This window comes from Lissotriton vulgaris, chromosome 3_2 (genome assembly GCF_964263255.1).
Source record: "Lissotriton vulgaris chromosome 3_2, aLisVul1.2, whole genome shotgun sequence".
NCBI classification, from domain to species: Eukaryota; Metazoa; Chordata; class Amphibia; order Caudata; family Salamandridae; genus Lissotriton; species Lissotriton vulgaris.
The window spans coordinates 35,945,072-35,957,726 of NC_141690.1; positions in this window are offsets into that span (position 1 = coordinate 35,945,072).

Here is a 12,655-nt window from a genome sequence, read left to right on the forward strand (position 1 = left end):
AGTAATGCACCAGTAGGTGCATTTGCAGAGTGATGGTAAAAGAAGGAGGGCTGCAGCTAAACTCTCACTAATATCAATGTGTGCGGCTTACTGGTGGTAGTCTCAGGAGCCAAGAGAACTTAATTCCTCAACTAGTAATGTGTCAGAAGGTGCATTTGCAGAGTGGTGGTGAAAGGGGGCATGGACTACTATGATCTCTCAGCAATGGAGGCAACAGGAGGGGTTGTTGGCCCCCAAAGGCCCTCGCCACACAAGGAGATTTCATACCCCAATAAGTTCTGGGCCAGGAGGCCCCTTTTCAGAGTATATGAGAAAGAAGGATGTTCCTCCAGCGGCATCTCTCAGGGGTTGCCATTTGTTTTTTATTTTTTCAATTAGGGGAGAGGGAACATGTGGTCCCCCTCCCCGAGGGAATTTTGGCCCCACAAACCTCATCCCCAGGGGCCTGGCAATTCATGAGAAACAATATTTAATATAACAGAAGGGGGTAATGCAGCTCCCTTTCCCATGCAAATGTTGGCTGCCGTTCACAAGCTGATTTTGGCCCAGTCATATCTCCTGGGTATTTTCCTGGCACACAGTCTCCACAGTGACCACAGGTTGAGCCTGAATGCCCCATGGTCCCTGCTGATTCCCCGCCTCCTGCTGGACCTGGCATTGCTTTCAGACACAGGGAACTACTACACATGCAGCTTCCTCTGTCTGAAATCAGTTCATCTGTTTCCCTGCTACTTTCTTTTGGCAGGGCATGACCAGAGCGCTGAAGGTCTCAAGGACCACGAACAGCCCAGGAAGGGGGGGCATACTTGCCCCCCTCCCATTTTAAAAATTTGGCCCCAGGCAGGTAGTGGTCCCCAAGTGCATCCGTGAGACCCCCATTATAAAAAAAATAGCCAAAGGCAGGTGGTGGTCCCCAGGGCACAGGGTATCTGTGAGGCCTCCCAATTTCATCTCCATAAGTCCCAGGGAGGTAGACTGGAAAATGTAAGTGGCTTTAGAAATATCAGATATTTATGAATTGTTATAAAAACATACTTTATTGTTTTATGAACTCCCCATATGAACACATTGTCATGACTAGAGTAGCACAAAGGTTCATTCAGGCCACACAGTTTATAACACATCAAAATTTGTTCCCACATCTCAAATGTGGATTGCAAACTGTCAGATGTCTGTGGATTGTCCTGTCATGTAGCCTGTGCCTGATTAGAAATGGTTTGTGAATAGATTAGACACGTATCCTCAAATGCCATATTCAAATCTATTTAATTCCATTTCTTGCTTAGAAGGGGGGAGTAATGCACACTTTTAGCTCTGTTACAGGTGAGATGTCGAATGCAACTATTAAAGTGTGCCTGATTAGAATAATTGTAAGGCAAAAACACAGTAATATGGCTCAGGCATTAGTCCTGCAAAATTCTAGTTGCTATCTACTGGGTTTCACCCAGCAACCCGGAATAGACCACTGGAAAATGTTCTGCTTGAATAGGCTCTGGTGGATGAACAACACATTAATATGAGATATTGTCATGTAGTTCCTATAAACCTATATAGGATTTGCGCATTTAGAAAATATAGACTGTGGGATTGGTGTCCAGACTGATTCCAGACACCCTCACAGGGTATGTTCGCCTGTATACCAGCTACATCACAGTGCCACTGTAAACTCCTCTTCCCAAGGAGAGAATAGTTCTTGGTAACTATTGAACATGACAACTCTGTCCCGTCAAGGATTGTGGAAACAGTACAGTACTTTTCGCCCAGTCACTCGTGCTCACTTTGATTCAGAGAGATACACAAGTTACACAGAATAAACGGTGGGGACATTTTCAAGTAGCATTTATTGAACCAGGGTCATTCTAGTGTAAAATAGGTGTGCTGAATCAACCATAAGCCAGAAACATATATAAATGATTATAAGCACCGACAAAGTAAAAGGATGAATACAGGCATATAAAATACATGACAGTTATAATGCGTACTCCTATGATGCAACCCTAACTAGATGTACCCAAGTGTACCTAGCATGTATGTAGGTGTAGAGCCAAGAATCTCTCTAGGATGAAGTCAACCCCATTACCTGAAGTGAGAGACTCTGGGACACCATCATAGTCTTGAGATAGACACTGTGAGGAATGTCAGACCACTGCGAGCTGGAGTGTCTGCATGCAGGAACCTCAGCGCCTTGCGTCAGTGTGTCAGCATGAAAGCCCTTTTTCTCCTCTCCCTGCCTCAGCAAAAATATGGTGTTTGTGTACCCAAAGTGGTACCCTCAGGGGATCTACCTTGCAGTGTCATGTGGGTCTAGGATGACGGAAGGAATGCCCCTTATACATATTTATTATGCAGGAGATGGTAGTCCTGCTAAGATTCCAAGAGACCTCATGCATAATGAATGAGGCTAGTTTTTGGAGAAAATTCCATGTAATTTAAGCAGAACTGTAATTAGTTAAAATGTCAGCACCAAGAATCGTTATGTAGTGTTGATAGAGAGCGCAGGTCACCGACTGTAATTTTACCATACTCACATGGGCCCATAATCAATAACTCATTTCTTAATCAGGTAACCTTCGCTCTACTACCAGATATTTTTACCTACTAGGTCCTACACTATTGACTTAACAATCCTTGTTACTGGTACCTATCGGATCAGGGAGTTAGTGTTAAAGATACTTCAATAGACAGTATCATTTGCATTCATGTAATATCCACAGACTCTGGAAGTTTTAAACTCTTTATCTAAATTTCATAAATGGTCATGATCCAGAGATTAAACACCAAAAGACTCTCAGTAATGAAAATCAGAATTAATGTATAACTATGCAAAAGATATATTATACTAATCATTTATCAATAAGGGAAGGTAAGAAAAGTGTACATGCTATATAAGCAAACACTTTGAGCTGTCAATTTAAAAGGGAGGGTAAAAAAAGGAACACGCTATGTAAAATGATTTTATCATTCAACTATACGGAAGGTAAGAAAATGGAAATCTCTATTAAATCTAAAACAAATTGATCATTTACTAAAGGAAAGGTAAAGAAAAAGGAACATGCTATAAAATAGATTGCAAAAGATTCTGACCATAGGGTGGGTAAGAAAAGGGAACATATATATATATATATATATATATATATATATATATATATATATATATATATATATATATATATATATATATATATATATATATATATATATATATATATATATATATATATATATATATATATATATATATATATAACACAAAGTGATAGCTGAACCCTTGCCTCTGTCTCGGCGGGCTCACGGCAGGGGTAGCCACCCCCTTCAAATCCAACACAGTCCACCAGCGTCCCCTTTCAGGCGATGACAAAAAGAACGACACAGGAGCCGTGGCCTCAGTAAATGGTGCAGTTTATTCTTGCTGATACAACGTCCTACGCGTTTCGGAGTAAGCCTACTCCTTCATCACGGGCAAACTTTGTGTATCACAGTGTGAGTAATAAAGTAAACAAAATACTTCGCTTTTACACAATTTTCACATCGGTGTTTGTACTATTTTTGGAAACGACTGAAAAAATAATAAATATAGTTACAACTGCGGTGTGTGCAATTATAAACTTATTTGCATTCGATCCTACAAAATAAATCAAAGCATGATAACGGAATTGTCTAAGCCATCGCTTAAAACGGGACAAGTAAGTCCGTAGCTTTGCAGGTATTTACCTAGGCTGGTAGGAGGAGCAGGTAGTCCAGAACATCGGGCTATTCAAAGACCACGCCGTCCTCTGGTTACGCTACATAGACGACATCTTTTGTGTATGGAGTGGGACTGAAGCACAAGCCACAGAATTTGTGCAAAGTCTCAATACCAATCAGCTAAATCTCCAATTCACACATCAGATCAGCAATAAGACCATGGAATTCCTGGATTTAAAATTAGAGGTTAGTGGCAACACCATCGTGAGCTCGCTGTTTAGGAAAACCACAGCAGGCAACAGCTTGCTCCATGCTGGCAGTTGCCATCCTCGTAACCTCATTGACAGCATACAGTTTGGTGAGCTACTACGAGCCCGTAGAAACTGCAGTACAGTTGACAAGTTTGAACAAGAAAAAACAATCATGAAGGAGAGATTTTTGTCACGAGGCTACAGCCTTAAGGTGGTCGATAAAGCTATTAGTAGAGTGGAAACTCTAAATCGACAAGACTTGTTATCTCCAAAACCTACTAAACCAAAATCTGATCAGACAGTGAGATTCATCACCACGTACAGTACTCAGGCGTGGGAGGTCAAAAGAAGTCTCAATAAGTTTTGGGAAGTCTTTAATGAGGCCACGGCTCCTGTGTCGTTCTTTCTGTCATTGCCTGAAAGGGGACGCTGGTGGACTGTGTTGGATATATATATAAAAAAAAATTTTAAAAAAAAAAAAAAAAATTGCGAATTCACTTTAAACCCGGTGTGGTTTCCTGATTTCAACACACGGGAGTGCATGAGGAAAAACCTTCACTTGTGGAAAAACTGAATGATATATATATATATATATATATATATATATATATATATATATATATATATATATATATATATATATATATATATATATATATATATGTATATATATATATATGTATATATATATATAACCAAAGCTTTCACGAATAGGGAGGGTAAAGTGAAAGAACAAGATATACGATGGCAAACCCACACAGATTTATATTGACCTAAATGGTGTGAAGACCAACCCTGGCCACGGGTCAGTTTGAAAGACATAAACCCCAAAAGTTGCAGTTACCGGTAGGCCAGCAGAAGCAGGCCAGCATGGGGAAGATCAGAACCAGGAAAGGAAAAAACAGATTTGGATCAGGACAGGACCACCAAAGGTTAAGACCAGTTCCCGCAGTACAGTTGCAACGCATCCGCTACTCCCTCTCTGCAGCTAACAGTCAAAACCCCGATTGGGTTATGGATTTCACTGACAAAGTGCTTCGCCAGCACCTCAGCTTCCCAGAACCCCGTTTGGGACAGTGAATCTTCCGACAGAGTGCGCCGCAGCCCTCTGCTCTTAGTCACCTATAGAGTGCGTTGGGCCAGTGACAGGTCAGCTATTCGGACAAGTCGGACAAAGTAACTGACTAAGCCTACCCTAGTTATACTATTTTCCAGGTCAGTGTACCACCCCCCAATGTTACCGACTCATATTCAAATTTACGTTCCCGCCCATCAATTTTAGGTTCTCATGACGTTTTTATTCCACCCAACAATGGATGTTCTATTGACAAATACATTGGTATAACATTGTAAAAATGTAAGTTCAATTGTTCATGTTCCCAGGAGCATCTTCTAGTCAGTCAGCTCCTTGGCTGCAGTCCAAAGGTCACTATTCCAGAGACTTGAGATTTTCACGCAGTCGCAGTTTCAACAAAGATGGAGTACAGCATTACAAGTCAGGCCAGTTTTCAGAGTGTAACATGAAATGGAAAAGAAACAGTTTTAGAACACAGAATAAATGAATACTCTGTATACCATGCATCTCTACTCTATACCCATTATTTTTTATTTAACTATAGCATTAGGATTAGGCAGAACAAACAGCTTAGCAAAAGCAGCAGTGCAAGCTTCTCGCATGTGAGGACACAGAACAGCCATCTTAGTTCTAGTGCGCAGAAGCGACAGATTCCCTCCAAGCAAAGGATACGTCATGTCACGTGAGTATGACAGACGCATGCGCAGTTGAAACCCTCGCGTAGCAGCCACCATTTTAGTTGCAAGCGTATTACAGTTAGTAAAACACATAAGCAAGCTTCACTCGGACACACAAATGTTTTTGTAAAATTTGATATTAGTAAAACAAACATGTTGATTAATTTATTAACGTTATTCGAGGTTCATGAATACAAGCAAGTCGCTTCACATGCAAATCCTTGCTCCATTAATCCCCTCTTTGATGATATTTTATATCATCACTAAATTAATTAAACAGATGCCAACTTCTCACAATTCACCCAACTCAATCTCTTCAAACTTTCTATTTTGTTTCTTCTAATTATTGTTGTGGAAATTTTTCATGTTCTTATATATTTTACCATGTATTTCTTCTAATTCAAGCTCATCAATATTTCTCTTTACTCCTCGCCTATTTATGGAGTATGTCTTTTAATGCTTTCAACATTTGCAACAGATCAATATTCTTAAAACTAGTAAGCCTATTCCCACCATTGGCATAAGTATTCTACCTTCAAAATTTTTTCCTACATTAGAAAGCCAACTACCTATAGAAGAGAGGCCATCAGTAAGCCTCTTCCATGCACTATCAACCTCCAGTGTTCATACATTTTTATTTCAACACTTTTGTCAGGTATGTAAGTGCAACAATGCTGCGCTTTCAACATGCTACAGACTCCGCCCTCTTTTGCCAATAATGTATCAAGAGCAAGTCGATTTTGAAAAACAATTGATCTGATCGCAACCAATTCGGTATTGACCATTAAGAACCCGCCAGCAGTGTCAGTAGATAACCGATCCACTACTGTTGACAGTTTACAGATTCTGTATGTATTCAGAGCCACTCCCACTGTAGGTATCAATGCACTAAATATATCACCTACTATTTCACCAAAACTAGCTCTTTTACTACATATTAATACATTAGTTTCTTCATTGTTTACAGTGATTTCGTCCACATGATATATTCTTGGGAAGACTATTCCAAAATAACAACTCCCATACCAGTGATCTGGCAATTTGTAATAAGCCTTGTTTCCACATATAAAATAAATTCCAGGAAACACAGGTTCAGTTCCATCTTTGAAACCCAAACGCCCAATTACCATATAATTGTGTTCATATTCACTGGAACCTATGAATACATTGTTATAACAACTAGTTCTTTTTCTGTTGAGACAGAGTTTCCCCTTCTTTTTGAAATCCAGAAATATAGCAGCATGGGTTTTACCGTTTCGGGTGAACCCTACACTTTCAGCCCATTTAGGAATTTTATAAATCTTATCATTAGCCTTTCTTTGGAAATTCTCCATCCTTTTCTCAACCGTATTCAAAATTATGCTCTCCTTTTCTAGTAATAAGCATGTTAAATTATTCTTGTGAGCTTCAGCTATATTTATTGTACCTATTGTTAGAAAATATCCACACATATACCGTGTTACATCACTCTTGGTATGTATAGGTTTTAGGTTATTACGTATAGGGGGTTCAGAAAATATCTCATCTGAATTAGAATAGTAATACTATAAAGGTCCTTTCTTATAGAATAAGCTAGCTAAAAAACTACATGAAATTCCATATGTTAGTGGCAAATGGTGGTAGGTCACACCTTCGGCTACCGAAGTAGGTAACTTCATACAGACATAATAGTTTTCTATTTCCATCGCTTCTACATAGTGTACAAATAGGTTTGCAATTACATTTAAATGAGTTCTGTTTTTAATTCTAGTATAATGTAGTTTTTCCTCATCTGATGCTTCTAGGTCTACTTTCTGTTGTCTAATTTTAAGTGCTTTCTCCTGTGTATCTATTCTTGCAGGTGTATCTGTCGTTTGTAGCTCATCTGTATCTACTAGTTGTTGCTTATTAGTATCGTTCTTCATGTTTCTACTCATTAGGTAAGGGATAGCTATTGTCAGTCCTGTCCAAACTATGAATACTATTGCTACACTATATACACAAACTCTACAGCATGTTTTTAAACAATTTCTTTTCGGTCTTCCATTAACAGTACGATCAGCCATTTCTAGCTTAGGAGACTCAACCACTCTTTGTAAATTTTACACAGCCTTTTACCCTTTGAAGATTTCAGGTTGGACTCACTTCTTCGTCAGTTTGATCAGCAATTAGTTCTTCATCATTTCGTCACTTATTTCCAAGCTTTCGAAGTCTTCCAACACGAGGCCTCTGAATTTCATATTTAGCCTTTTCAATCGTGGACCTCTCCTTTTTGGTTGTATCACAGGTTGGTCAGCTTGACTTGTTATTTCATTCACTTGTTCAGGTGCTTCATCAATTGTTATTAAACATAGTCTCAGTCTTTTGACAAATCTAGGCCACTTGTCTCCTTTTCTGAATCTTTTAGCTGGCACTGTGCTTTGGCCTTCTTCCAACGCTCTTTCCTGAACACAATTTTCTACCCCTGTCTGGTCTTGCTCAAGCTCTTCGAACTCTTGATTTTCTTCTGCTTGAGCCTCTGCCCTAATTACTATCTGTCCCTTTTCAGACTCTGGAGTTCTTGGTGGAGTGTCGATTATCTGATCTTTCCATATCTGCTCCTCCTCAGAATCACTTTTGACTTGCATTTCTATGATCTAAGTACCTTCTTCTAAACCTGTCTCATCCTCACTGTCACTCTGTCTATCTTGGTAGGTTTGACTTCTGGTTCTTACATATTCTGCAGGTATATCGATTGTTGCTCAGTTGTTCTTCGTCAGCTACTTCAGGATTGATATTTTGAGACCCCCTCAGCTGCACAACCTTCAGCTTCAGTTTCATCAGGTTCAGTCACTCTTTTTGTATGACTGGCATGAATCCAGTGTGGACTCCTGCACACTTACAGCTGTGCTGGTAACTAAAGTTACTTGACGTGGGTTTCCCCAACTTGGTGCTAGACAATATTTTCGAGTATGTTTCTTTAGCACTACCCAGTCACCTGGGTTCAGGGCATGTGCTGGTGTTTCTCGCCTGGCGACAGCGTCTTCTCCAACCTGGTGAGAGATAGAACGCACTTGGTCAGCCAGTTCTTTGCAGTACTCCAGTGCTAAATCATCAGATATACTTATCAGTTTGTGTCCTGGCACCCATGCTTGCCTCATTGCTCATCCCATTAGTATTTCATAGGGACTCAAGCCTGTGTTCCTGTCTGGAATACTTCTGAGTCCCATCCGAACAAGTGGCAAAGCATCTGGCCACTCCAATCAGGTAGATTCATACATCTTTCCCAGTCTTGCCTTGATTGTGCCATTCAATTGTTCTACCACTCCAGAAGCCTCTGGGCGATATGCACAGTGCAGTTTTTGCTTAATTTTGAATGCTTCACAAATTAGACCTATTATTTTATTATTAAAATGGCAGCCTTGGTCTGATTCAATTGTTACTGGAAAATTAAAACGTGGTATAAACTCTCTAAGTAGGAGTTTGGCTACAGTGATGCTATCATTTCTGCTTGTGGGGTAAGCTTCCACCCATTTTGAAAACAGGTAAACAATGATAAGGATGTATTTTAGTCCTCGACAAGGGGGTAACTGAATGAAATCAATCTGCAATCGTATAAAGGGACCTTCTGCCTTTACAATCTTTCCTGGTAGAACTACTGTTTTCTTTCCTGGGTTCATTTGATGACAAACCAAGCTTCTTTGGTAAAGTGCCTCTGCTATGTTTCTGAATTTCGAATTGAACCATGACTGTCTGAACAGACGTATCCTAGCATTTCTTTCCAAATGAGAATCTCTGTGAACCATCCTAGCCATAGGAGCAAGCATACAGTCTGGTAACACTGGCCTCCTATCAAGGTATACAATGACAGCATCTTCAGCCCTTCTCTGACAACCTATCTTCCTCCATTCTTCCTTTTCCTTTGGTTCTGCTCCATTCTGCAAATCTCTCACTTCCTCCCACATATTCACACCGTTTAGCAACATAAGTTGGCAGCTGTTTCCGCCCACCTCAACTTTCTTATTAACAGCCATTTTATATTTTGCACAATGTTGGGCTAACTGGTCAGCATATCGATTACCAGCTGTCACGTTGTCATTTCCAGATTTGTGAGCAGCACACTTAACCACAGCCACTTCTTTTGGTAACTGGATTGCTTCAAGTAAATCCTTTACATAATGACCACTTTTAATTGGAGTACCTGAAGAAGTCAGAAACTCTCTTTGCATCCATAGTTGGCCATAGTCGTGCACAACCCTGTAACCATACTGGCCGTCAGTGTATATGGTTACCTTCCAATTTTTCCCAAATTTGCAGGCCTTTGCTTATGCAACCAATTCGGCAATTTGCACAGACTTGACTCAAGGCAAATAAGATGCTTCAATTGGACCTCCCAGCCTGCACACAGCATAAGCAGCACTTAGGCCTCCTTCCTCATGTCTCATACATGAGCCATCTACAAACAGCTCATTTTCTGAATCAATTAAAGGCTCTACTCTTATGCTTGGACGTGGTTTAGTACTATATTCAGTCAAGTCGATACAATCATGTACAATTTCTCCCTTTACTTCTGCAAAATGTGAGTTAGGTAACAGTGTTGCTGGGTTCAGAATATTACACTTAGCAATGGTTACATTTTCTGCACCTACAAGGATTCTCTCATACTTAGTCAGCCGACTAGGTGTGACATACTCGGGCTTGGTTCTGGTTAACAAAATTACAACTTCATGTGGATCATACACGGTCACAGGATGTCCCATAATAATGGACTCACTCTGTTCCAGGTTCATGTAAGTTGCAGCCACTGCTTTCAGACATCCGGGCAAAGCAGATGCCTCTGGGTCTAATGTGGAACAAAAATATGCCACAGGACGTCTCATCAAACCGTGAATTTGAGTTAAATCCGAAAGTGCATAATTATCTCGTGTGTCACAGAAAAGTGCAAAATCCTTTGAATAGTCAGTCATCCCTAATGCCGGAGCTGTACACAAGCATTCTCGCAATTTTACAAAAGCAGTCATGCTTTTGTCATCCCATTCTACTGGGTCTTTTGTTCTTTTCTATGTCATTTGTATCAATGACTTCGCTAGGACTGCAAATCCCACAATCCATTGCCTGCAGTATCCTACAACTCCAAGAAACATTCTGATCTCTTTCTGAGTTTTAGGCAAATTCATGTTTTTAAATATTCGAATTCTTTCTGAGGTAACCCTTCTGACACTTTCTTTCTATCTGGTGCCCCAGATATTTCACTGACGTTGTGCAGAATTGTAATTTCTCTGGCGACATTTTATGTCCTCCTTCACCTAAATGATTCAGTAAAGCAATGGTGTCGACAACACAGTCAATTCGAGTTTTAGACGCCACCAATAGGTCGCCTATATACTGGACAAGGACTGACTGTCCAGGCAGTACCAAAGACTCAAGGCACTTTTACAAAATCTGATTAAAAATCGAGGGACTCTCTTTGTACCCCTGAGGGACACGATTCCAGACATAAACATGACTGTCGAATTCAAATGAGAAAAGAAATTTGCAATCTGGGAGTAATGTAATTGAGAAAAATGTGTGACACAGGTCAATGACAGTAACCCATCCAGCCTCCCAAGGTATCTGATATAGAATCACCGCAGGATTTGGCACGACTGGACAGCATGGGACAACAATCTTATTAATTTTGAGGAGGTCTTTTACGACCCTGTACTTGCCACTCGGTTTCTTTATACCAATTATGGGTGAATTACAAGGACTGCTCATTATTTCTTGTAAAATGCCTGCTTCAACCAAACGTTTTATTTCTGCTGCAACACCTGCTTTTATCTCTGGGCTCATTTTGTACTGTTGAGTATTTGGGTAAACTGCACCTTCTTTTACTGTCACTTTTATTTGATCGACATTTGCCATTATTCCTACATCTTTTCCAGTAAAATCCCATACATTAGGTTTTACAGTCTGTTGTAGTTCTTCTGGTAAGTATTCTATTGTCAGCCTTTTAGACTCTGTCTCTTGTTTTGCTAATATCAGTCTATAAACTCCATCTTCGTCTGGGATTTGAATTTCATCACCACTTGGGGTGCAGAAAATAGTGAAATTCATTTTGCACAAGTCTCGACCCAACAAGTTTACTGGACTTGAATCACACACGTCACATCTATGCATTTCTTTAAAATTCGCTATTCTAACTTCCATTAGTTCTGTAACTGGGGTACTAATTAGTTTATTAGAAACGCCCACTACTTGGATCGCTTCTCCCGAGAGGGGTAGGTTTGGAACGTCTGCTGTTCTCACAGTAGAACGGGTAGCACCAGTATCCAATAGAAAGGTGACATCATTTCCTTCAACCTTTCCTTCAATGTATGGACCTGACTGTTCTTCCAGCAAAGAGGTGCCAAGCACGCACTACTCGTCCGCCCCTCTCAGTCACCGTCAGTAAGGATCTTCACTAAAAAATGTATCACTCAAAAGAAATTTTGAGGTTTTTGTATCTCACCTTTCACTTGCCTCCCAATTTGTGGTATCTACACTCTGTTGTGCTTTGCTCCTGTAATTTGGCATATGTGCGGGGGTAACTGGTTTTGTATTACCTGCTGCTGTGTCTTCCATGGCACCTCATTCTGCGTCTGTGGCTTCAAATAATTATTTTGCACATTACCATTTTGTACTGTCCTACACTCATTCTTCCAGTGCACTAACTTGCCAAACCCATGACAAGGGAATTTCAGTTTTGCCTCCTCTATATTGAATTTTCCCCTTGGTTTTCCTCTATTACCATCACCCTGATTCTGGTTACTATTTAATTGGTTTAACTGGAGTTTTTGTTGCTCTGCTAATTTTACTTGTGCCCACATTACTTTTTCTTTGAACTCTTTTCGTTTATTGTCAAGCTCATCTTCGCAATATTTATCATATTTGAGGATCTCATCAATGGGGTTTGCTTGCCAACAAATGTTATGATCTTTAATCCATTGTAAAATTTCTGGTCTTAATCCTGACACAAATCAATAAATAAA